This window comes from Oncorhynchus masou, chromosome 1, assembly GCF_036934945.1.
Source record: "Oncorhynchus masou masou isolate Uvic2021 chromosome 1, UVic_Omas_1.1, whole genome shotgun sequence".
In the NCBI taxonomy this organism is placed as follows: domain Eukaryota; kingdom Metazoa; phylum Chordata; class Actinopteri; order Salmoniformes; family Salmonidae; genus Oncorhynchus; species Oncorhynchus masou.
The window spans coordinates 41,825,495-41,850,324 of NC_088212.1; the positions used below are offsets into that span (position 1 = coordinate 41,825,495).

Sequence of the window (24,830 nt, forward strand, 5' to 3'; positions counted from 1 at the left end):
ACCTTTCCGGTCCATCTCCGCTGGCCCGGTTCATCTGCTTCCTGCAGTGCCTTGATAGACTCTGGGGCGGAGGGCTGTTTTATGGACGAGACCTGGGCTCGGGAACATGACATTCCTCTCAGACAGTTAGGGAGCCCAGGGCCTTGTTCGCTTTAGATGGTAGTTCTCTCCCCAAGATTCAGCGTGAGACGCTGCCTTTAACCCTCACTGTCTCTGGTAATCATAGCGAAACCATTTCTTTTTTAATTTTTCGTTCACCTTTTACACCTGTTGTTTTGGGTCATCCCTGGCTAGTGCGCCATAACCCTTCTATTAATTGGTCTAGTAATACTATCCTATCCTGGAATGTTTCTTGTCATGTAACCTGTTTAATGTCTGCTATCCCTCCTGTTTCCTCTGTCTCTTCTTCACAGGAGGAGCCTGGCGATTTGACAGGGGTGCCGGAGGAGTATCACGATCTGCGCACGGTGTTCAGTCGTTCCAAGGCCACTTCTCTCCCTCCACACCGGTCGTATGACTGTAGTATTGATCTCCTTCCGGGAACTACTCCCCCCGGGGTAGATTATACTCTCTGTCGGCTCCCGAACGTAAGGCTCTCGAGGATTATTTGTCGGTTTCGCTCGACGCCGGTACCATAGTCTCCTCCTCCTCCCCCGCCGGAGCGGGGGGGTTTTTTTGTTCAGAAGAAGGACGGGTCCCTGCGCCCATGCGTGGATTATCGAGGGCTGAATGACATAACAGTTAAGAATCGTTATCCGCTTCCTCTTATGTCTTCAGCCTTCGAGATCCTGCAGGGAGCCAGGTTTTTCACCAAATTGGACCTTCGTAACGCCTACCATCTCGTGCGCATCAGGGAGGGGGACGAGTGGAAGACGGCGTTTAACACTCCATTAGGGCACTTTGAATACCGGGTTCTTCCTTTCGGCCTCGTTAACGCTCCAGCTGTCTTTCAGGCACTAGTTAACGACGTCCTGAGAGACATGCTGAACATTTTTGTTTTCGTTTACATGGACGATATCCTGATTTTTTCTCCGTCTCTCTCGATTCATGTTCAGCACGTGCGACGCGTCCTCCGGCGCCTTTTGGAGAACTGTCTTTATGTGAAGGCTGAGAAGTGCATTTTTCATGCCGCCTCTGTCCCTTTTCTCGGTTCCGTTATTTCCGCTGAGGGCATTAAGATGGATCCCGCTAAGGTCCAGGCTGTCATTGATTGGCCCGTTCCTAAGTCACGCGTCGAGCTGCAGCGCTTTCTGGGCTTCGCTAATTTCTATCGTCGTTTCATCCGTAATTTCGGTCAGGTGGCAGCTCCCCTCACAGCCCTTACTTCTGTTAAGACGTGCTTTAAGTGGTCCGTTTCCGCCCAGGGAGCTTTTGATCTTCTTAAGAATCGTTTTACATCCGCACCTATTCTTGTTACACCTGACATCTCTAGTCAGTTTGTTGTTGAGGTTGACGCGTCAGAGGTGGGCGTGGGAGCCATTCTTTCTCAGCGCTCTCTCTCTGACGGCAAGGTCCATCCTTGCGCGTTTTTCTCTCATCGCTTATCGCCGTCAGAACGTAACTATGATGTTGGTAATCGCGAACTGCTCGCCATCCGCTTAGCCCTAGGCGAATGGCGACAGTGGTTGGAGGGGGCGACCGTTCCTTTTGTCGTTTGGACTGACCATAGGAACCTTGAGTACATCCGTTCAGCCAAACGACTTAATGCGCGTCAGGCTCGTTGGGCTCTGTTTTTCGCTCGTTTCGAGTTTGTTATTTCTTATCGTCCGGGCTCAAAAACACCAAGCCTGATGCTTTATCTCGTCTCTTCAGTTCTTCTGAGGTCTCCACCGACCCCGAGGGATTCTCCCTGACGGGCGTGTTGTCGGGTTGACTGTCTGGGGAATTGAGAGGCAGGTAAAGCAAGCACTCGCTCACACTCCGTCGCCGCGAGCTTGTCCTAGGAACCTTCTGTTCGTTCCCGTTCCTACTCGTCCGGCCGTTCTTCAGTGGGCCCACTCTGCCAAGTTAGCCGGCCACCCCGGCGTTCGGGTACGCTCGCTTCCATTCGCCAGCGTTTCTGGTGGCCCACTCGGGAACGTGACGCGCGTCGATTTGTCGCCGCTTGTTCGGTCTGCGCGCAGACTAAATCTGGGAACTCTCCTCCTGCCGGCCGTCTCAGACCGCTTCCCATTCCCTCTCGACCGTGGTCTCACATCGCTTTAGATTTTATCACCGGACTGCCTTCATCAGCGGGGAAGACAGTTATTCTTACGGTTGTCGATAGATTCTCTAAGGCAGCTCATTTCATTCCTCTCGATAAGCTCCCTTCTGCTAAGGAGACGGCTCAGATCATTATCGAGAATGTTTTCCGAATTCATGGCCTTCCGTCTGACGTCGTTTCCGACAGAGGCCCGCAGTTCACGTCTCAATTTTGGAGGGAGTTTTGCCGTTTGATTGGGGCTTCCGTCAGTCTCTCGTCCGGCTTTCATCCCCAGTCTAACGGTCAAGCCGAACGGGCCAATCAGACTGTTGGTCGCATTTTACGCAGTCTTTCTTTTCGTAACCCTGCGTCTTGGTCAGAACAGCTCCCCTGGGCAGAGTACGCCCACAACTCGCTTCCCTCGTCTGCTACCGGTCTATCCCCTTTTCAGTGTAGCCTCGGGTACCAGCCTCCGCTGTTCTCATCTCAGCTCGCCGAGTCCTGCGTTCCCTCCGCTCAGGCTTTTGTCCAGCGTTGCGAGCGCACCTGGAAGGGGGTCAGGTCGGCACTTTGCCGTAATAGGGCGCAGACTGTGAGGGCCGCTAATAAGCGTAGGACCAAGAGTCCTAGATATTGTTGCGGTCAGAGAGTATGGCTCTCCACTCAGAACCTTCCCCTTAAGACAGCTTCTCGCAAGTTGGCCCCGCGGTTCATTGGTCCGTTCCGTATTTCCCAGGTCATTAATCCTGTCGCAGTGCGACTTCTTCTCCCGCTATCTTCGTCGCGTTCACCCGGTCTTCCATGTCTCCTGTGTTAAGCCCGTTCTTCGCGCCCCGCTCGTCCCTCCCCCCATCCTTGTCGAGGCGCACCCATCTACAGGGTTCGTAAGATTTTGGACATGCGCCCTCGGGGCCGTGGTCATCAGTACCTAGTGGATTGGGAGGGGTACGGTCCTGAGGAGAGGAGTTGGGTTCCCTCTCGGGACGTGCTGGACCGTTCGCTGATCGATGATTTCCTCCGTTGCCGCCAGGTTTCCTCCTCGAGTGCGCCAGGAGGCGCTCGGTGAGTGGGGGGGTACTGTCATGTCTTGTTATGTCTGTTCCTGTCCTTTCTCTTCATTCTCTCTCTCTGCTGGTCTTTTTAGGTTACCTTCTCTGTCTCTCATTCCTCAGCTGTTCTACATCTTCCCTAACTAGCTCTTTCACTCTTCCCCACCTGTTCTCTCTTCCCCCTCTGATTAGGTCTCTATTTCTCTCTCTGTTCCTGCTACTTTCAGTGTCTGATTCTTGTTTGTGTTTTTTGATGCCAGAAGCAAGCTGTCGTCTCGTTTGCTTCCACCTTGTCCTGTCCTGTCGGAGTCTGCCTGGCAGGAGCATCCTGCACTATACTAACGTTCTTTTTGTTCCGCTGACAACGTTGGAAGAGGATTTATGCCATTCCTGTATTTTCATTAAAGAACTCTGTTTTCTGTTAAAACCGCTTTTGGGTCTTCACTCAAGTTCATAACAGAGCCACCACGTTACCACTAAAGGTCTACCGATTATGATTTTTCAACGCGGATACCGATTATTGGAGTATCAAACAAAGCCGATACCGTTTAATCTGACAATTTTTTTGTTGATGTTGTAATAATGACAATTACAACAATATTGAATGAACACTTATTTTAACTTAATATAATACATCAATAAAATCAATTTAGCCTCAAATAAATAATGAAACATGTTCAATTTGGTTTAGATAATGCAAAAACAAAGTGTTGGAGAAGAAAGTAAAAGTGCAATATGTGCCATGTAAGAAAGCTAACGTTTAAGTTCCTTGCTCAGAACATGAGAACATATGAAAGCTGGAGGTTCCTTTTAACAGGAGTCTTCAATATTCCCAGGTAAGAAGTTTTAGATTGTAGTTATTATAGGAATTATAGGACTATTTCTCTCTATACCATTTGTATTTCATTAACCTTTGACTATTGGATGTTCTTATAGGCACTTTAGTATTGCCAGTTTAACAGTATAGCTACCGTCCTTCTCCTCGCTCCTACCTGGGCTCGAACCAGGAACACAACGACAACAGCCACCCTCGAAGAAGCGTTACCCATGCAGAGCAAGGGAAACAACCACTCCAAGTCTCAGAGCGAGTGACACTTGAAACGCTATTAGCGCACACCCCGCTAACTAGCTAGCCATTTCACATCGGTTACACCAGCCTAATCTCGGGAGTTGATAGGCTTAAAGTCATAAACAGCTGCTGGCAAACGCACAAAAGTGCTGTCTGAATGAATGCTTACGAGCCTGCTGCTGCCTACCATCGCTCAGTCAGACTGCTCTATCCAATCATAGACTTAGTTATAACATGATAACACACAGAAAATATTAGCCATTAACGGGATTGATATGACAACAGCCAGTGAAAGTGCAGAGCGCCAAATTCAAACAACAAAAATCGCATACTTAAAATTCCTCAAACATACATGTATTTTATACCATTTTAAAGGTAATCTTGTTGTTAATCCCACCAAACTGTCCGATTTCAAATAGGCTTTACACCAAAAGCACCACAAATGATAATGTTAGGTCAGAGCCAAGCCACAGAAAAACACAGCCATTTTCCAGTCAGAGAGGTGTTGTGTCTTTGGCTATGCTGGATTAAGTGATATGACATACTATTCTATAAAATCATTTCTCCGTACTTAATATTACCTGATTGAGCTAATCATGTAAATGTAATTAACTAGAAAGTAGGGGCACCAAGAAATAATATTTATAGAGCTGTTATCTTCCGAATAAACTCTTAAAGACCTCGTAATATTTTACATCAATAGCAGTCAATATTAATCGTCACCTTAAATTAGTCTCATCTGAAAGTTGTAAATTCTTGGTTATCTGCACAAACCCTGGCAAACAAGTTGAATCAGTAATACAAAATTGGGTTTAATTATTTATTTACTAAATACTAACAAATCACACAGAATTACACATACACGTAATTAAATCATAACTTGATTACAAATTGCGTCATAAAGGAAAACGTCCCTAGCGGGCGGAACCGATATGACAGCTTGTTACACAAAAGAAAAGGGTTGGGTTTGAGTGAAAGAGCGGGAAGACTGAGGAACAAAGTGTGAAGCTGTGCTATCGTAAATACAGTATCTTATGCATTTGGAAAAGGAAAATAAAATAAATATTTATTTACTCTGAGCTGCGCTCAGAAGGCCGTGTTGCCAAACCGAGTCCTTTGTCCTTTGAAGAATGTCTCAGGTGATCAATTGGAGACTTTGTAGTAACGTTGTTGTGTGGTAGACGGGATACTCTGTCTGTTCCTTCCTAACCTGCGTTTGTAGCTGCTGTTGCTAACTCAACGGCTAGGAGGTATCACTTCTGTAGTGAATAAGAGTTCAAAGTTCATACCATTTGCAACCAAAGCTCACACTGATGTTGGCTTCGTTCTATAGTTATTTTCTGAACCATTCTGACATCGGACCGTCGTCCTCACATCCTCGGAACAGGAGGTTATATTGTCGTCAAGGGCTTATATAGGAAGGGAGAGGAGGGTGTGTTTGAAAAGTTTTATAGCCCATGTCCCTTCACAGGGGTGAGCCACTGATTGAGCAGAGCCCTATCTTATGAAAACCCAAATCTCACATTTTAGAAGCTAAAATCACATTTCATCCCATCACAAATAATTTCATATTCAAACATTTAAATTGAACAACAATTCCATGTGAATCCGATAACTCTGATGTGTAGACATTCCACTGTAGAGTTTATGTCATCTTATCATTGATGAGAATGTCTCAGATGACCCCCGGACTGACATCCTATTAATTAAGTACCACCGCATATGTTCAATTGGTCGGATTACCAGAATATAGTTAATTTCCCCCCACCTTCTGATGTTCCTAGAATCTCTATGTTAACCAATGTTTTTGCAAATGTAACATCAGTAGGGTAGAGAGAGGAAAAAGGGGGGAAGAGGTATTTATGCACAAATAGAGATAAAATTAATCACTAACCTTTGATGAACTTCATCAGATGACACTCATAGGACTTCATGTTACACAATACATGTATTTTTTGTTCGATAAAGTGCATATTTATATAAAGAAATTTCAGTATACATTGGTGTGTTATCTTCACTAGTTCCAAAAACATCCGGTGATATTGCAGAGAGCCACATTTGACAGAAATACTCATTATAAATGTCGATGAAAATACAATTGTTAGACATGGAAATATAGATACACTTCTCCTTAATGCAACCGCTGTGTCAGATTTCAAAAAAGCTTTACGGAAAAAGCAAACCATGCAATAATGAGTACAGCTTTCAGACAGCAGAGCAGCCAAACAGATATCCACCATATTGGGTAGTCAACATTAGTCATAAATAGCATTATAAATATTCACTTACCTTTGATGATCTTCATCGTAATGCAGTCCCAGGAATCGCAGTTCCACAATAAATGTTTGTTTTGTTCGATAATGTTGATCATTTTTGTCCAAAGAGCTACTTTTGTTAGCACGTTTGGTAAACAAATCCAAAGTCACGAAGCGGGTTCCCTAGTTTCAGACGAAATGTCAAAAAGTTCTGTTACTGTCCGTAGAAACATGTCAAACGATGTATGGAATCAATCTTTAGGATGTTTTTAACATAAAACTTCAATAATATTCCAACCAGAGAATTCCTTTGTCTTCAGAAAAGCAAAGGAACGCAGCTACCTCTCATATGAAATGCGTGTGACCAGCGCATGACTGCTGGCAGACCTCTCTCATTCTGTCCCACTTCACAGTAGAATCCTCAAACAATTTTCTAAAGACGGTTGACATCTAGTGGAAGCCTTAGGAAGTGAAACATAACCAATATCCCACTGTGTATTTAATAGGGGCTGGGTTGAAAATCAACCAACCTCAGATTTCCCACTTCCTGTTTGGATTTCTTCTGAGATTTTTGCCTGGGTTCTGTTATACTCACAGACATCATTCAAACCGTTATAGAAACCTCAGAATGATTTCTATCCAATACTAATAATAATATGCATATATTAGCAACTGGGAATGAGGAGCAGGCTGTTTACTCTGGGCACCTTTCATCCAAGCTACTCAATACTGCCCCTGCAGCCATTTAACTGACTTGCCTAGTTAAATAAAGATTAAATAAAGGAGTAAAAAAAATGGATAAATCAGTGTCCAAAAATACCGATTTCCGATTGTTATAACTTAAAATCGTCCCTAATTAAATCGGCCATTCGAATTAATCGGTTGACCTCTAGTTACCACAGGTGAATTGTGAACTGACAGATTATGCTATCTGCAGGAGGACAAAGCCCTGCTAGTTATTTCTTGTCATACATTTACATTACATTTACATTTAAGTCATTTAGCAGACGCTCTTATCCAGAGCGACTTACAAATTGGTGAATTCACCTTCTGACATCCAGTGGAACAGCCACTTTACAATAGTGCATCTAAATCATTAAGGGGGGGTGAGAAGGATTACTTATCCTATCCTAGGTATTCCTTGAAGAGGTGGGGTTTCAGGTGTCTCCGGAAGGTGGTGATTGACTCCGCTGTCCTGGCGTCGTGAGGGAGTTTGTTCCACCATTGGGGGGCCAGAGCAGCGAACAGTTTTGACTGGGCTGAGCGGGAACTGTACTTCCTCAATGGTAGGGAGGCGAGCAGGCCAGAGGTGGATGAACGCAGTGCCCTTGCTTGGGTGTAGGGCCTGATCAGAGCCTGGAGGTACTGCGGTGCCGTTCCCCTCACAGCTCCGTAGGCAAGCACCATGGTCTTGTAGCGGATGCGAGCTTCAACTGGAAGCCAGTGGAGAGAGCGGAGGAGCGGGGTGACGTGAGAGAACTTGGGAAGGTTGAACACCAGACGGGCTGCGGCGTTCTGGATGAGTTGTAGGGGTTTAATGGCACAGGCAGGGAGCCCAGCCAACAGCGAGTTGCAGTAATCCAGACGGGAGGAACATCCCACACCTTCATTTTAGAAGTCCGTTAATTCGTAGTAATTTTGCCAAAAAGAAAGCCACGCATTTCAATGCATGCCACTGGAGCCAGATTAGAGAAATGATTTAATTATTTTCTTATTAACTCTGCATCGTTGGGAAGGGCACGTACTGTAAGCAAGCATTTCACTGGAAAGTCTACACCTGTTGTATTCAGCGCATTTGACAAATACAATTTGATTTGATTTTGATTTGAACCTAAGACCCAGCAGCAAGGCCATCAGCAGAGCTAGGTGAAGCCACCACCTTCCTCAGGATTGTGAGGAAGTCATGTGTGACCCGAGTCTTTCTTACAACCAGGAAGTCAATACTGTTGTAATACAAGGTTTAGTGCTCTCAACAATGTCATCCTGTCTGATCCTGAAAAATATTTTGTATTGAGGTCAGAGCATATAGAGAGAGTTCTTTCAGGTCTCATCTACACACACTGCTAATGGGAAACTAACAGGGTGAATTACCAGGTTAGTAAATTGGATTAACGTGATATCAAGGGAGTGTTGTTGACTCTGAGGGATCCAGTGGTTAGCCAAAACAAATATTTATCCACAGAAGGACATTAAGCAGTGATAAGAGATCTCTATCCTTCCAGTCAAACAAAGAGAACACGGAGTTGTGCCTCAGGCTAACACAGGCGCTCTTGGAAATATGTCAGTTCATTTTCAGCACATATACTTTTGAAGTTGCATGTTCACCAGGTGTGTGTGTGTGTGTGTGTGTGTGTGTGTGTGTGTGTGTGTGTGTGTGTGTGTGTGTGTGTGTGTGTGTGTGTGTGTGTGTGTGTGTGTGTGTGTGTGTGTGTGTGTGTGTGTGTGTGTTGGATACTGAGAAATGCTCTGCCTAACCATCAGAGTGAATGGGGACTATGGGAGGAAAAGCTCATTGCTACCCAGTTCCACTGAGGTGATGTCATTGTTTGCACTTTTATGGCGAATAAACGGACCTGGTGTTTAAATGTCTTATATCGTCACAATAATAATGGGATGTTCCAAGCAGCTGTAACATCTATTAGTGTGCTTTATGCAAACATCAATGACGTACGTACAGCTGTAGCATTCACACAGGACTATTCTTCTCAGTGGCACATGCTAAACTACTTAGTGGGGGTCATAGAATAAATATCTTTCTTAGATCGGGCCAGTCCCATCAAGTTATAACCTGATAATGTGACCTCACCTGACTAAGAAAAACTCCTGGCTCTGCTCATTGATGAATAAAGAACACGAAATAAATCCTTATGTTCAATGCAATACATAGAGTGCATTAGGAAAGTTTTCAGATCCCTTCCCTTTTTCCAAATTTTGCCTTATTTCTAAAATGGATTACATTATTTAAATTCTCAATCTACACACAATACCCCATAATGACAAAGCAAAAACAGGTTTTTAGAAATTTCAGCAAATGTATAAAAACCAAAAAAACAATACCTTACCCTTTGCTATGAGCTCATTTTGAGCTCAGCTGCATCCTGTTTCCATTGATCATCCTTGAGATGTTTCTACAACTTGGAGTCCACCTGTGGTAAATTCAAATGATTGGACATGATTTGGAAAGGCACACATGCACCTGTCTATATAAGATCCCACAGTTGACAGTGCATGTCAGAGCAAAAACCAAGCCATGAGGTCGAAGGAATTGTCCGTAGAGCTTCGAGACAGGATTGTGTCGAGGCACAGATATGGGGAAGGGTACCTAAACATTTCTGCAGCATTGAAGGTCCCCAAGAACACAGTGCCCTTCATCAAGTTTGGAGCTGGCCGACCAGCCAAACTGAGAAATTGGGGGAGAAGAGCCTTGGTCGGAGAGGTGACCAAGAACCCGATGGTCACTTTCACAGAGCTCAGGAGTTCCTCTGAAGATGGGAGAACCTTCCAGAAGGACTACCATCTCTGCAGCACTCCACCAATCAGGCCTTTATGGCAGAGTGGCCAGACAGAAGCCACTCCTCTGTAAAAGGCACATGACAGCCCGCTTGGAATTTGCCAAAAGGCACCTTATGGACTGAAACCATAAGAAACAAGATTCTCTGGTCTGATGAAACCAAGATTGAACTCTTTAGCCTGACAGCCAAGCTTCACGTCTGGAGGAAACCTGGCACCATCCCCACGGTGAAGCATGGTGGTGGCAGCATCATGCTGTGGGGGATGTTTTTCAGCGACAGGGGCTGGGAGACTAGTCAGGATCGAGGGAAAGATGAGCATTCACCTTCCAACAGGATAACGAACCTAAGCACACAGCCAAGACAACGCAGGAGTGGCTTCGGGCCAAGTATCTGAATGTCTTAAAGTGGCCCAGCCAGAGCCCGGACTTGAACCTGATTGAACATCTCTGGAGAGAACTGAAAATAGCTGTGCAGTGACGGTCCCCATCCAACCTGACAGAGCTTGAGAGGATCTGTAGAGAATAAATGGGAGAAACTTCCCAAATACAAGTGTGCCAAGCTTGTAGCGTCATACCCAAGAAGACTCAAGGCTGTAATCGCTGCCAAAGGTGTTTCAATGTAAAGGGCCTGAATACTTATGTAAATGTAATAGTTTTTTCTTGGTCATTATTGGGGTATTGTGTGTAGATTGAGGAGAGAAAAAAAAATATCAATTTTAGAATTTGGCTGTAACGTAACAAAATATGGAAAAAGTAAATTGGTCTGAATACTTTCCTAATGCACTGTATACGCTTGAAGCAGAGCTTGGTACACTGACAATGACTGACAATGACCTATGTTTTGAGTTTTGTGAGAAAAAAATTCAAATTGAGATCATACAATGGAATAATACAAAAACATACTGAGGAATAATAACGACAAGACAGGTTTTACACTCTTCCAGCATGATATGTAGTGAGAATATACTGAATACAAATCATGATCACTACAAGTACAATGTACACTGAGTAAAAAAAAACAAGGGTGATGTCATGAATAGGCCTTCCAAGAGAGATCCCTGACAGAGGTGATTAGACCGGTCCCTGATCACACAAACACCGTGCTCTGATGCTGGTCTATCTTAGACACTCTGTGTGTGTGTGTGTGTGTGTGTGTGTGTGTGTGTGTGTGTGTGTGTGTGTGTGTGTGTGTGTGTGTGTGTGTGTGTGTGTGTGTGTGTGTGTGTGTGAGTGTGTGAGAGTGAGATAGTTTGAGAGAGCGAGAACAAGAGGGGGGATTACACTTCCAGTATGGGAAGAGTCAGGTACCACAAGCTTCCTGTTCTATAAATATACCACACACGTAATGTGAGAAAACATGCTCATCACCCAAGCTTGACTATCTGGGCTGAAGATACATATTAAGCAACTGTGTGACAGCACACAGCTGAGGGCACACTGGGTGACACATGTTATACAGCTACAGGAGAGGAACAGAACAGTCCAAAGGGGCAGCCAGCACTTGGCCTAATGCTATGAACCCTGCAATAGGAACAATGGTACAGACTAAACCTTTGAACTGATCCAATCTTAGGCTAGCACTGATTCTGTCCAACTGGTTTTTGTCAATCAGATAGGCCTACTCTATTTCTCGGTTTCCAACACAGACAAACATAACAGCACAAGCACAACACACAAACAAATACACAGCACAACACAGCCACACACACACACAGATATACAAAGATACAGACCAACAAGACAAAATCAAAGCAACTCGCCACACAGCAATCCCGGAAACAAGGTTAAAGTGATTACGATAGCCCTCTCTAGGTTCTCTGCTTCCTTTCCAGCTGTTCCCCATTTCCTTTCCTCTGTAAACACACACACACACATATTTCCTCCCTCTGAATGCTCATCTCATCCATCCTCTTTCTTCTACCAGCTAGTCCTCTCATCTCTTCTCCTCATTTGTTCACTCACTCTCCTACCCTCCCCTCATAAGCATCCGACCTGTAACCCTCATCTTCTCTCTTCTCCCTTATTCTACCATGTCTCATGTCGTGCTGGGAGCTCTAAAATGAGCAATGGATCTGGGGCATACCAAGGGACTCAGAAATACCAAAAACAGCCTTTAAATAGAGAACTCTGATAAGGTCTGTGAACTGGGAAAATAGCCCAAATTTCACAACACCAAAAGGCCAGCGTTGGTCAACATCTACCCCATAACTGATACATGTTCATTCCCTTTTCTGGTGTGTGTGTGTGCAGCGAAAGTACACAAGCGAAAGTCTTGTCAGAGTCGAGCAGTTTCCAATTTACAAACATCAAATATTCATTAGGTCGAAAAGAGATTAAACAGAGATGCATGGACAGGCACTCACATAAGAGACAATTCTACAAGCAAAGTAGAAAACTCAAGCTACCTTTCAACTTTAGGAGGGTGGGGTCTGTCCAGTAAGAGTCGGATAGTCATTGCTCTGTAGCTACGCGTGAGAGAGAGCTCGTATGGGAAACCCTTTTCCCTTGGTCTTCTTTTTATCGCCATGAAAACAAACTTAACCACCCAGAGGGGAAACTGGCTGGCCTGCCTGGTCCTCAACTCTCCTCTTATGGATTTGATTCCCCTCCCATTAATGTTGTTCAGTTGTCTCCCCAATAAAAACTCCTCACCATTATGTCATGGCTCAGCCCTCCGAGAGAAGCCCTGAGGGAACACACTCCAAGCTTTGCGCGCGCGCGCGCGTGTGTGTGTGTGTGTGTGTATGTGTGTGTGTGTGTGTGTGTGTACAGACCATTGACACACTACTTGATGGCGGTGTCAAAATTCCATCTAATAGCATCCTCTCATCTCTTTTCCCTCACAAATGCACTGGATAGCAAATACGTGTTCATTGCGGTTTTCCCTGACTGTCAATGACCTACCAGATAAGTGATTGTGGAAGACAGGACACGAGACGAGAATAAGCTTGTTTAGTAAAAACTACTGAAAAAGTGGCTAATGATGTCTGACACAGAGGTGGATTTCAATTCAATAACCTGCTCACTTCACTTCAATTTGCCCTCGTTGACTCACCCTCTAAAGATATGAAAGGACTGCCAAATCCAATGTTACAAAATGAAAACCGAGAAAGTTGCCAAGCTGCAACTGTACTTCGATATAAGCACACACAAGCCTATGGCCGACCACTGACTCAAACTTTAAAGCGCATGAAGCGTTTTGTTTGCACTTCTGGTTTGCTGAGACTTGTGCTATAATACGATCAAGCAGCATTTTTTCTCACCTTATAACAAAGGCTTATCATAAACCAGGCCTGAGGTCAGATCCATCTACATCATCTGTCGGGGGAAAAAAAACTGCAGCTTGATAGTGCATGGTTCACGTCCTAACTGCAATTAGCTGGAGCATGGTTGGTGCTTGCAGCACTACAGTTGTGTTTCCTGCATGAGACAGATACTGTATTTACATTTGGTCAAGATCACGTGGTAAATGGGCCAAGTCTTAATGCTATGTATGTTTTTGTAGGTATTTGTTAGTGCTTTAGTTCAATACTAACAATTAATTGTTTAAATGCATCTTTCATTAAAATAATTGATTAGTGTTTGGTAAAGGAGTCACAGCCAGTTAAAGGCAGTGCAGTCAAAAACATGATTTTTCTGTGTTACTGTATATTATATACATTACCAGTCAAAAGTTTAAACACACCTACTCATTCAAGGGTTTTTCTATATTATTACTATTTTCTACATTGTAGAATAATAGTGAAGACATCAAAACTATGAAATAACACATATAGAATCATGTAGTAACCAAAAAAAGTGTTAAAATATATTTGATATTCTTCAAAGTAGCCACCCTTTGCCTCAATGACAGCTTTGCACACTCATGGCATTCTCTCAACCAGTTTCATGAGGTAGTCACCTGGAATTTATTTCAATTAACAGGTGTGCATTTTTAAAGGTTACTTAGTGGAATTGCTTTCCTTCTTAATCTGTTTGAATCAATCAGTTGGGTTGTGACAAGTCGGGGTGGTGTACATAAGATAGCCCTATTTGGTAAAAGACCAAGTCCATTTTATGGCAAGAAATCATACAAATTTTATTGGTCACATACACATGGTTAGCAGATGTTAATGCGAGTGTAGCAAAATGCTTGCGCTTCTAGTTCCGACCATGCAGTAATATCTAACAAGTAATATTTCACAACAACTACCTTTTACACACAAGTGTAAAGGAATGAGTAAGAATATGTACATATAAATATATATATGATCGATGGCCGAACGGCATAGGCAAGATACAGTAAATGGTGTAGAGAACAGTATATACATATGATATGAGTAATGTAGGGTATGTCAACATTATACAGTGGGGCAAAAAAGTATTTAGTCAGCCACCAATTGTGCACGTTCTCCCACTTAAAAAGATGAGAGGCCTGTAAATTTCATCATAGGTACACTTCAACTATGACAGACAAAATGAGAGAAAAAAAATCCAGAAAATCATATTGTAGGATTTTTTTATGAATTTATTTGCAAATTATGGTGGAAAATAAGTATTTGGTCAATAACAAAAGTTTATCTCAATACTTTGTTATATACCCTTTGTTGGCAATGACAGAGGTCAAACATTTTCTGTAAGTCTTCACAAGGTTTTCACACACTGTTGCTGGTATTTTGGCCCATTCCTCCATGCAGATCTCCTCTAGAGCAGTGATGTTTTGGGGCTGTTGCTGGGCAACACGGACTTTCAACTCCCTCCAAAGATTTTCTATGGGGTTGAGTTCTGGAAACTGGCTAGGCCACTCCAGGATCTTGAAATGCTTCTTACGAAGCCACTCCTTCGTTGCCCGGGCGGTGTGTTTGGGATCATTGTCATGCTGAAAGACCCAGCCACATTTCATCTTCAATGCCCTTGCTGATGGAAGGAGGTTTTCACTCAAAATTTCACGGTACATGGCCCCATTCATTCTTTCCTTTACACAGAGCAGTCGTCCTGGTCCCTTTGCAGAAAAACAGCCCCAAAGCATGATGTTTCCACCCCCATGCTTCACAGTAGGTATGGTGTTCATTGGATGCAACTCAGCATTCTTTGTCCTCCAAACACAACAACGAGTTGAGTTTTTACCAAAAATTTATATTTTGGTTTCATCTGATCTGTTTGGGTGGACCATTTAAGTTGGTCCGTGATGTGTATGCCGAGGAACTTAAAACTTTCCACCTTCTCCACTACTGTCCCATCGATGTGGCTAGGAGGGTGCTCCCTCTGCTGTTTCCTGAAGTTCACAATCATCTCCTTTGTTTTGTTGATGTTGAGTGTGAGGTTATTTTTCTGACAACACACTCCGAGGGCCCTCACCTCCTCCCTGTAGGCCGTCTCGTCATTGTTGGTAATCAAGCCTACCACTGTAGTGTCGTCTGCAAACTTGATGATTTGAGTTGGAGAATTGCATGGCCACGCAGTCATGGGTGAACAGGGAGTACAGGAGAGGGCTGAGAACGCACACTTGTGGGGCCCCAGTATTGAGGATCAGCGGGGTGGAGATGTTGTTTCCTACCTTCACCACCTGGCGGCGTCCCGTCAGAAAGACCAGGACCCAGTTGCACAGGACGGGGTTGAGACCCAGTGTCTCGAGCTTAATGACGATTTTGGAGAGTACTATGGTGTTAAATGCTGAGCTGTAGTCGATGAACAGCTTTCTTACATAGGTATTCTTCCTGTCCAGATGGGTTAGGGCAGTGTGCAGTGTGATTGCGATTGCGTCGTCTGTGGACCTATTGGCGCGGTAAGCAAGTTGGTGTGAGTCTAGGGTGTCAGGTAGGGTGGAGGTGATATGATCCTTGACTAGTCTCTCAAAGCACTTCATGATGACGGAAGTGAGTGCAAAAGGGCGATAGTCTCAAAGCACTTCATGATGACGGAAGTGAGTGCAACAGGGCGATAGCTCAGTTACCTTGGCTTTCTTGGGAACAGGAACAGTGGTGGCCCTCTTGAAACATGTGGGAACAGCAGACTGGGATAGGGATTTATTAAATATGTCCGTAAACACAGCAGCCAGCTGGTCTGTAAGCAAAATAAGCAAAGAGAAACAACTGTCCATCATTACTTTAATTTCAAGAACTGAAAGTTTCTTCAAGTGCAGTCGCAAAAAACAACGAGCACTATGATGAAACTGGCTCTCATGAGGACTGCCACAGGAAAGGAAGACCCAGAGTTGCCTCTGCTGCAGAGGATACATTCATTTCAGTTAACAGTCTCAGACTGCGTGAATCAGGCCTTCATGGTCAAATTGATGCAAAGAAACCACTAATAAAGGACACCAATAAAAAGAAGAGACTTGCTTTGGCCAAGAAACACGAACAATCGACATTTGACCGGTGGAAATCTGTCCCTTGGTCTGATGAGTCCGAATGAAATTTTTAGTTCCAACCACCGTGTCTTTGTGAGATGCAGAGTAGGTGAACGGATGATCTCCACATGTGTGGTACCCAATGTGAAGCATGGAGGAGGAGGTGGTGTGATGGTGCTTTGCTGGTGACACTGTTAGTGATTTATTTAGAATTCAAGGCACACTTAACCAGCATAGCTACCACAGCATTCTGCAGCGAGACGCCATCCCATGTGGTTTGCGCTTAGTGGGACTATCATTTGTTTTTCAACAGGACAATGACCCAACACACCTCCAGGCTGTGTAAGGTTTATATGACCAAGAAGGAGTGTGATGGAGTGCTGCAGCAGATGACCTGGCCTCCACAATCACCCAACCTCAAACCAATTGAGATGGTATTGGGATGGGTTGTACCGCAGATGGAAGGAAAAGCAGCCAACAAGTGCTAAACATATGTGGGAACTTCTTCAAGACTGTTGGAAAACCATTCCAGGTGAAGCTGGTTGAGAGAATGCCAAGAGTGTGCAAAGCTGTCATCAAGGCAAAGGGTGGCTACTTTGAAGAATCTAAAATATATTTTGATTTTCACCAGGCGGTAAATTTGTTAATAGACCAATAAAAAAGAGAATTCCAAACCTCTGTGCCAATAAAAGCTAGTTTTCCATTTCCCCCTCTTGCTTGAGAAATTGCTCTTTGCTAAAAAAATTTTTTTTAAGTATACCATTATAATTGGTATATTGGATCCAGGACTTCCTGACAGGCAGACCACTGGCTGTGAGGATTGGCAACAACACCTCCTCCACACTGACTCTTAACACAGGGGCCCCCCAGGGGTGAGTCTTCAGCACTCTGCTATACTCCCTGTTCACCCACGACTGCATGGCTTTGCACGACACCAACTCCATCAAGTTTGCTGACAACACCACGATTGTAGGCCTGATGCAGTGCCTTGTGAAAGTATTCGGCCCCCTTGAACTTTGCGACCTTTTGCCATATTTCAGGCTTCAAACATAAAGATATAAAACTGTATTTTTTTGTGAAGAATCAACAACAAGTGGGACACAATCATGAAGTGGAACGACATTTATTGGATATTTCAAACTTTTTTAACAAATCAAAAACTGAAAAATTGGCCGTGCAAAATTATTCAGCCCCTTTACTTTCAGTGCAGCAAACTCTCTCCAGAAGTTCAGTGAGGATCTCTGAATGATCCAATGTTGACCTAAATGACTAATGATGATAAATACAATCCACCTGTGTGTAATCAAGTCTCCGTATAAATGCACCTGCACTGTGATAGTCTCAGAGGTCCGTTAAAAGCGCAGAGAGCATCATGAAGAACAAGGAACACACCAGGCAGGTCCGAGATACTGTTGTGAAGAAGTTTAAAGCCGGATTTGGATACAAAAAGATTTTCCAAGCTTAAAACATCCCAAGGAGCACTGTGCAAGCGATAATATTGAAATGGAAGGAGTATCAGACCACTGCAAATCTACCAAGACCTGGCCGTCCCTCTAAAGTTTCAGCTCATACAAGGAGAAGACTGATCAGAGATGCAGCCAAGAGGCCCATGATCACTCTGGATGAACTACAGAGATCTACAGCTGAGGTGGGAGACTCTGTCCATAGGACAACAATCAGTCGTATATTGCACAAATCTGGCCTTTATGGAAGAGTGGCAAGAAGAAAGCCATTTCTTAAAGATATCCATAAAAAGTGTCGTTTAAAGTTTGCCACAAGCCACCTGGGAGACACACCAAACATGTGGAAGAAGGTGCTCTGGTCAGATGAACCCAAAATTGAACTTTTTGGCAACAATGCAAAACGTTATGTTTGGCGTAAAAGCAACACAGCTCATCACCCTGAACACACCATCTCCACTGTCAAACATGGTGGTGGCAGCATCATAGTTTGGGCCTGCTTTTCTTCAGCAGGGACAGGGAAGATGGTTAAAATTGATGGGAAGATGGATGGAGCCAAATACAGGACCATTCTGGAAGAAAACCTGATGGAGTCGGCAAAAGACCTGAGACTGGGACGGAGATTTGTCTTCCAACAAGACAATGATCCAAAACATAAAGCAAAATCTACAATGGAATGGTTAAAAAATAAACATATCCAGGTGTTAGAATGGCCAAGTCAAAGTCCAGACCTGAATCCAATCGAGAATCTGTGGAAAGAACTGAAAACTGCTGTTCACAAATGCTCTCCATCCATCCAACCTCACTGAGCTCGAGCTGTTTTGCAAGGAGGAATGGGAAAAAATGTCAGTCTCTCGATGTGCAAAACTGATAGAGACATACCCCAAGCGACTTACAGCTGTAATCGCAGCAAAATGTGGCGCTACAAAGTATTAACTTAAGGGGGCTGAATAATTTTGCACGCCCAATTTTTCAGTTTTTGATTTGTTAAAAAAGTTTGAAATATCCAATAAATGTCGTTCCACTTCATGATTGTGTCCCACTTGTTGTTGATTCTTCACAAATAAATACAGTTTTATATCTTTATGTTTGAAGCCTGAAATGTGGCAAAAGGTCGCAAAGTTCAAGGGGGCCGAATACATTCGCAAGGCACTGTATATATACATTGAGTGCAAATGAGGTAAGTTATGTAAATAAATAGGCCATGGTGGCGAAGTAATTACAAAATAAATAAATACCAGTATGGGGATGAGGTAGGTAGATAGATGGGCTGTTTAACAGATAGGCTATGTACAGGTGCAGTAAACTGCTCTGACAGCTGGTGCTTAAAGCTAGTGAGGGAGATGTGAGTCTCCAGCTTCAGAGAATTTTGCAATTCGTTCCAGTCATGGGCAGCAGAGAACTGGAAGGAAAGACGACCAAAGGAGGAATTGGCTTTGGGGGTGACCAGTGAGATATACCTGCTGGAGCGCGTGCTACGAGTGGGTGCTGCTATGGTGACCAGTGAGCTGAGATAAGGTGGGGCTTTACCTAGCAGAGACTTGTAGATAACCTGTAGCCAGTGGGTTTGGCGACGAGTATGAAGCGAGAGCCAACCAACGAGAGTGTACAGGTTGCAATGGTGGGTAGTGTATGGGGCTTTTGTGACAAAACGGATGGCACTGTGATATACTGCATCCAGTTTGTTGAGTAGAGTGTTGGAGGCTATTTTATAGATGACATCACTGAAGTCGAGGATCGGTAGGATGGTCAGTTTTACGAGGGTATGTTTGGCAGCATGAGTGAAAGATGCTTTGTTGCGATCAGGAAGCTGGTTCTAGATTTAATTTTGGATTGGAGATGCTTTTTTTTTTTTACCTTTATTTAACCAGGCAAGTCAGTTAAGAACAAATTCTTATTTCAATGACGGCCTGGGAACAGTGGGTTAACTGCCTGTTCAGGGGCAGAACGACAGATTTGTACCTTTCGGTTACTAGTCCAACGCTCTAACCACTAGGCTACACTGCCGCTTAATGTGAGTCTGGAAGGAGAGTTTACAGTCTAACCAGACACCCAGGTATTTGTAGTTGTCCACGTATTCTAAGTCAGAGCCGTCCAGAGTAGTGATGCTGGACGGGCGGGTGCGGGCAGTGATCGATTGAAAAGCATGCATTTAGTTTTACTTGCGTTTAAGAGCAGTTGGAGGCCACGGAAGGAGAGTTGTATGGCATTGAAGCTCGTCTGGAGGTTAGTTAACACAGTGTCCAAGGAGGGGCCAGAAGTACACATAATGGTGTATAGAGGTGGATTAGAGAATCACCAGCAGCAAGAGCGACATCATTGATGTATATAGAAAAGAGAGACATCCAGAGAATTGAACCCTGTGGCACACCCATAGAGACTGTCAGAGGTCCGGACAACAGGCCCTCCGATTTGACACACTGAACTCTATCAGAGAAGTAGTTGGTAAACCAGGTGAGGCAGTCATTTGAGAAACCAAGGCTGTCGAGTCTGCCAATAAGAATGTTGTGATTGACAGAGTCGAAAGCCTTGGCCAGGTCGATGAATACGGCTGCACAGTAATGTCTCTTATCGATGGCGGTTATGATGTCGTTTAGAACCTTGATCATGGCTGAGGTGCACCCACGACCAGCTCTGAAACCAGATTGCATAGCAGAGAAGGTATGGTGGGATTCGAAATGGTCAGTAATCTGTTTGTTAACTTGGCTTTCGAAGACCTTAGAAAGACAGGGTAGGATAGATATAGGTCTGTAGCAGTTTGGGTCTAGAGTGTCACCCCCTTTGAAGAGGGGGATGACCGCAGCAGCTTTCCAATATTTGGGAATCTCAGACAATACGAAAGAGAGGTTGAACAGGCTAGTAATTGGGGTTGCAACAATTTCGGCAGATAATTTTAGAAAGAGAGGGTCTAGATTGTCTAGCCCGGCTGATTTGTAGGGGTCCAGATTTTGCAGCTCGTTCAAAACATCAGCTATCTGGATTTGGGTAAAGGAGAAATGTTGGGGTCTTTGGCAAGTTGCTTTGGGGGGGTGCCGGGCAGTTGATCGGGGTAGGGGTAGCCATGTGGAAAGCATGGTCAGCCGTAGAGAAATGCTTATTGAAATTCTCAATTATGGTGGATTTAGCAGTGGTGACAGTGTTTCCTAGCCTTAGAGCAGTGGGCAGCTGGGAGGAGGTGCACTTATTCTCCATGGACTTTACAGTGTCCCAGAACTTTTTTGAGTTAGTACTGCAGGATGCAAATTTCTGTTTGAAAAAGCTTGCCTTAGCTTTTCTAACTGCCTGTGTATATTTGTTCCTGACTTTCCTGAAAACTTGCATATCACGGGGGCTATTCGGTAATGCAGAACACCACAGGATGTTTTTGTGCTGGTCAAGGGCAGACAGGTCTGGCGTGAACCAAGGACTATATCTATTCCAGGTTCTACATTTTTTGAGAGGGGCATGCTTATTTAAGATAGTGAGGAAGGCACTTTTAAAGAATAGCCAGGCATCATCTACTGATGGGATGAGGTCAATGTCGTTCCAAGATACCCCGGCCAGCTTGATTAGAAAGGCCTGCTCGCAGAAGTGTTTCAGGGAGCATTTGACAGCGCTGAGGGGTGGTCGTTTGGTCGCAGACCCATTACGGACGCAGGCAATGAGGCAGTGATCGCTGAGATCTTGATTGAAAACAGCAGAGGTGTATATGGATGGCGAATTAGTTAGGAAGACATCTATGAGGGTGCCCGTGTTTACTGATTTGGGGTTGTACCTGGTAGGTTCATTGATAATTTGTGTGAGATTGAGGGCATCACGCTTAGTTTGTAGGATGGCCGGGGTGTTAAGCATGTCCCAGTTTAGGTCACCTAGTAGCACGAGCTCAGAAGATAGATGGGGGGCAATCAGTTCACATACGGTATCGAGGGCACAGCTGGGGGCAGAGGGAGGTCTATAGCAAGCGGCAACAGTGAGAGACTTGTTTCTGGAAAGGTGAATTTTTAGAAGTAGAAGCTCAAATTGTTCAGGTACAGACTTAGATAGTAATACAGAACTCTGCAGGCTATCTTTGTAGTAGATTGCAACACCGCCCCCTTTGGCAGTTCTATCTTGGCGGAAAACGTTATAGTTAGCAATTGAGATTTCAGGGTTTTTGGTTGTTTTCCTAAGCCAGGATTCAGACACGGCTAAGACATCTGGGTTGGCAGAGTGTGGTAAAGCAGTGAGTAAAACAAACTTAGGGAGTAGGCTTCTAAATCAACTCCAAAATCAAATCAAATCAAATTTTATTTGTCACATACACATGGTTAGCAGATGTTAATGCGAGTGTAGCGAAATGCTTGTGCTTCTAGTTCCGACAATGCAGTAATAACCAACAAGTAATCTAACTAACAATTCCTAAACTACTGTCTTATACACAGTGTAAGGGGATAAAGAATATGTACATAAGGATATATGAATGAATGATGGTACAGAGCAGCATAGGCAAGATACAGTAGATGGTATCGAGTACAGTATATACATATGAGATGAGTATGTAAACAAAGTGGCATAGTTAAAGTGGCTAGTGATACATGTATCACATAAGGATGCAGTCGATGATATAGAGTACAGTATATACGTATGCATATGAGATTAATAATGTAGGGTAAGTAACATTATATAAGGTAGCATTGTTTAAAGTGGCTAGTGATATATTTACATCATTTCCCATCAATCCCATTATTAAAGTGGCTGGAGTTGAGTCAGTGTCAGTGTGTTGGCAGCAGTCACTCAATGTTAGTTGTGGCTGTTTAACAGCTAATGTTAACATACATGAAACCAAGGCTTTTTATGTTTACAGAAGTCAACAAATGAGAGCACCTGGGGGGTGGGAGTGGAGCTAGGCACTGCAGGACCTGGATTAACCTCCACATCACCAGAGGAACAGAGGAGAAGTGGGATAAGGGTACGGCTAAAGACTATACGAACTAGCCGTCTAGCACGTTCAGAACAGAGAGTAAAAGGAGCAGGTTTCTGGGCACGATAGCATAGATTCAAGGCATAGTGTACAGACAAAGGTAAGGTAGGATGTGAGTACATTTGACGTAAACCTAGGCATTGAGTAATGAAGAGAGATATATAGTCTCTAGAGATGTTTAAACCAGGAGATGTCATTGCATATGTAGGAGGTGGAACAACATGGTTGGTTAAGGCATATTGAGCAGGGCTAGTGGCTCTACAGTGAAATAAGACAGTAATCACTAACCAGGACAGTAATGGACAAGGCATATTGATATTAGAGAGAGGCATGAGTAGCCAAGTGAACATATGGGTCCAGTGAGTGGTTGGGCTGGCTGGGGACACGGCGATTCAGACAGTTAGCAGGCTAACAAGCTAACAGTTAGTAGGCCGGAGCTAAACAAGCTAGCAGCTAGTAGACCAGGGCAAGCTAGCAGTTAGCAGGCCGGGTTAGCAAGCATGGGGTATTGTATGTTGATTGCTGAGGATTTTTTATTTATTTAATCCATTTTAGAATAAGGCAAAATGTAACACGTAACAAAATGTGGAAAAAGTCGAGGGGTCTGAATACTTTCCGAAGGCACTGTAGTTCAGTACAGTAAAGAACAATACTTTAAATTACTGTACTCTCCTCTAGTGTGCTCTATTATACTAAACCCTACTTTACAGCACTGTATTGTACTGCCCAATACTAAACTCTACTTTCTTTACTCTACTGACTGGCTCAAATTGGGACTGACCAAATTTCAACTACTTTTCAACTTCTATGGATGTCTGGTGACAGTAGATGCTCAGTGGGTGAGAGGGCTGGTTACAGTAAAAAGCAAGAGAGTGGGGCTCATGTGTAGGTGTCAGTAAGAGCCGGGAGAAGTGACATTAGCTGGAGAGAGAGTGAGAAGAGAGAAAATGTCCAGACTGTTTTCACACTCTTGCTTAGACCACTACAAGACCGAAAGAGAAAGAAAACATTTATGAGCTGAACATAAGAGTATGCCAGTGGAAGGGAGGACAGTAGCAGGAGACCCAACTGTGGTCTGTGAATACTATGAATTCCCATTGCAGCCAATTCAGTTGCAGTCATTCTGTTAGATTTTCTTAGTCATTGTGCTCCTGATTTCGTAAAAGAATGACAGGTTTTAATCACTTAATAAATCATATAAATTTGGTTTATCAGTAAAAACTAACAGTAAAACTGTAATTGTAATTTCCCCTTTCCAAAATTGTTGAAACATTTTAGTAATACTTTTATAATGTTCCCTTTCCTTCGAGGGCACTGCCAGTATACCCAACCACTCACCCATCACAAATCAGTCTACAAGAGAGAATGGACATGGTTACACAATAGTCAGCTATGACATGAAAGACTACACTGGATTTAGGGACAGAGTTGGTGGCTCACACCATTTCACCCTTCCCACTGTATAGCCTCCCTGGAAATATAGGTAGTCTCCTTTCATCTATCCGCCTTGTTCTTTCTTTCAAAATCACCTTGAAGAATGTCATATTTTCCTTGTCTTATTACCACACTACAGACTGCTGAAGTAAAACACACCGATTCAGCCAACTGCTATATTATCTTGTGCCTGGAAATATATGGTGACCTTTCCAATAACACTGCTGTGCATAGAGGCGTGTGTGGGGTCAAGTACAGGTCAGAGGTAGCTGCTGGCTTTAGAGAAAGATGGCTACCATTTACTCGCCATGTTTCTCCTCAGTAGAAATGAGTGGAATTCTTACCTTTTATCGGTGTAACTACACTGTTGTTTGTTCTACAATGTTTGGTTTTGGTTTAGGGTCTGTTTGGACCTAAAATCTGTTTTGTTTTGATCAGACAATCAATAATCCTTTTCCTTCATTCAAGAACACTTTTCTATGGTCAAGAACATGTTTGCCGTTCATTCTAGATAGAACACTTGTTCCTTTATTCTAGAACACTTTGTCCCTACGCTCTAGTTTATAGAACACCCTTTTAATTTAGAGCAGCTGCTTAACATGG

General features: G+C 43.8%; 1 protein-coding gene across 3 annotated transcripts in view; it reads right to left on the bottom strand.

The window, feature by feature from the left end:
- Positions 1-24,830, bottom strand: part of LOC135544489 (G protein-coupled receptor kinase 5-like) — a 77,531-nt gene that overhangs the window by 43,570 nt on the left and 9,131 nt on the right. The gene's annotated exons all lie outside the window — the stretch shown is intronic.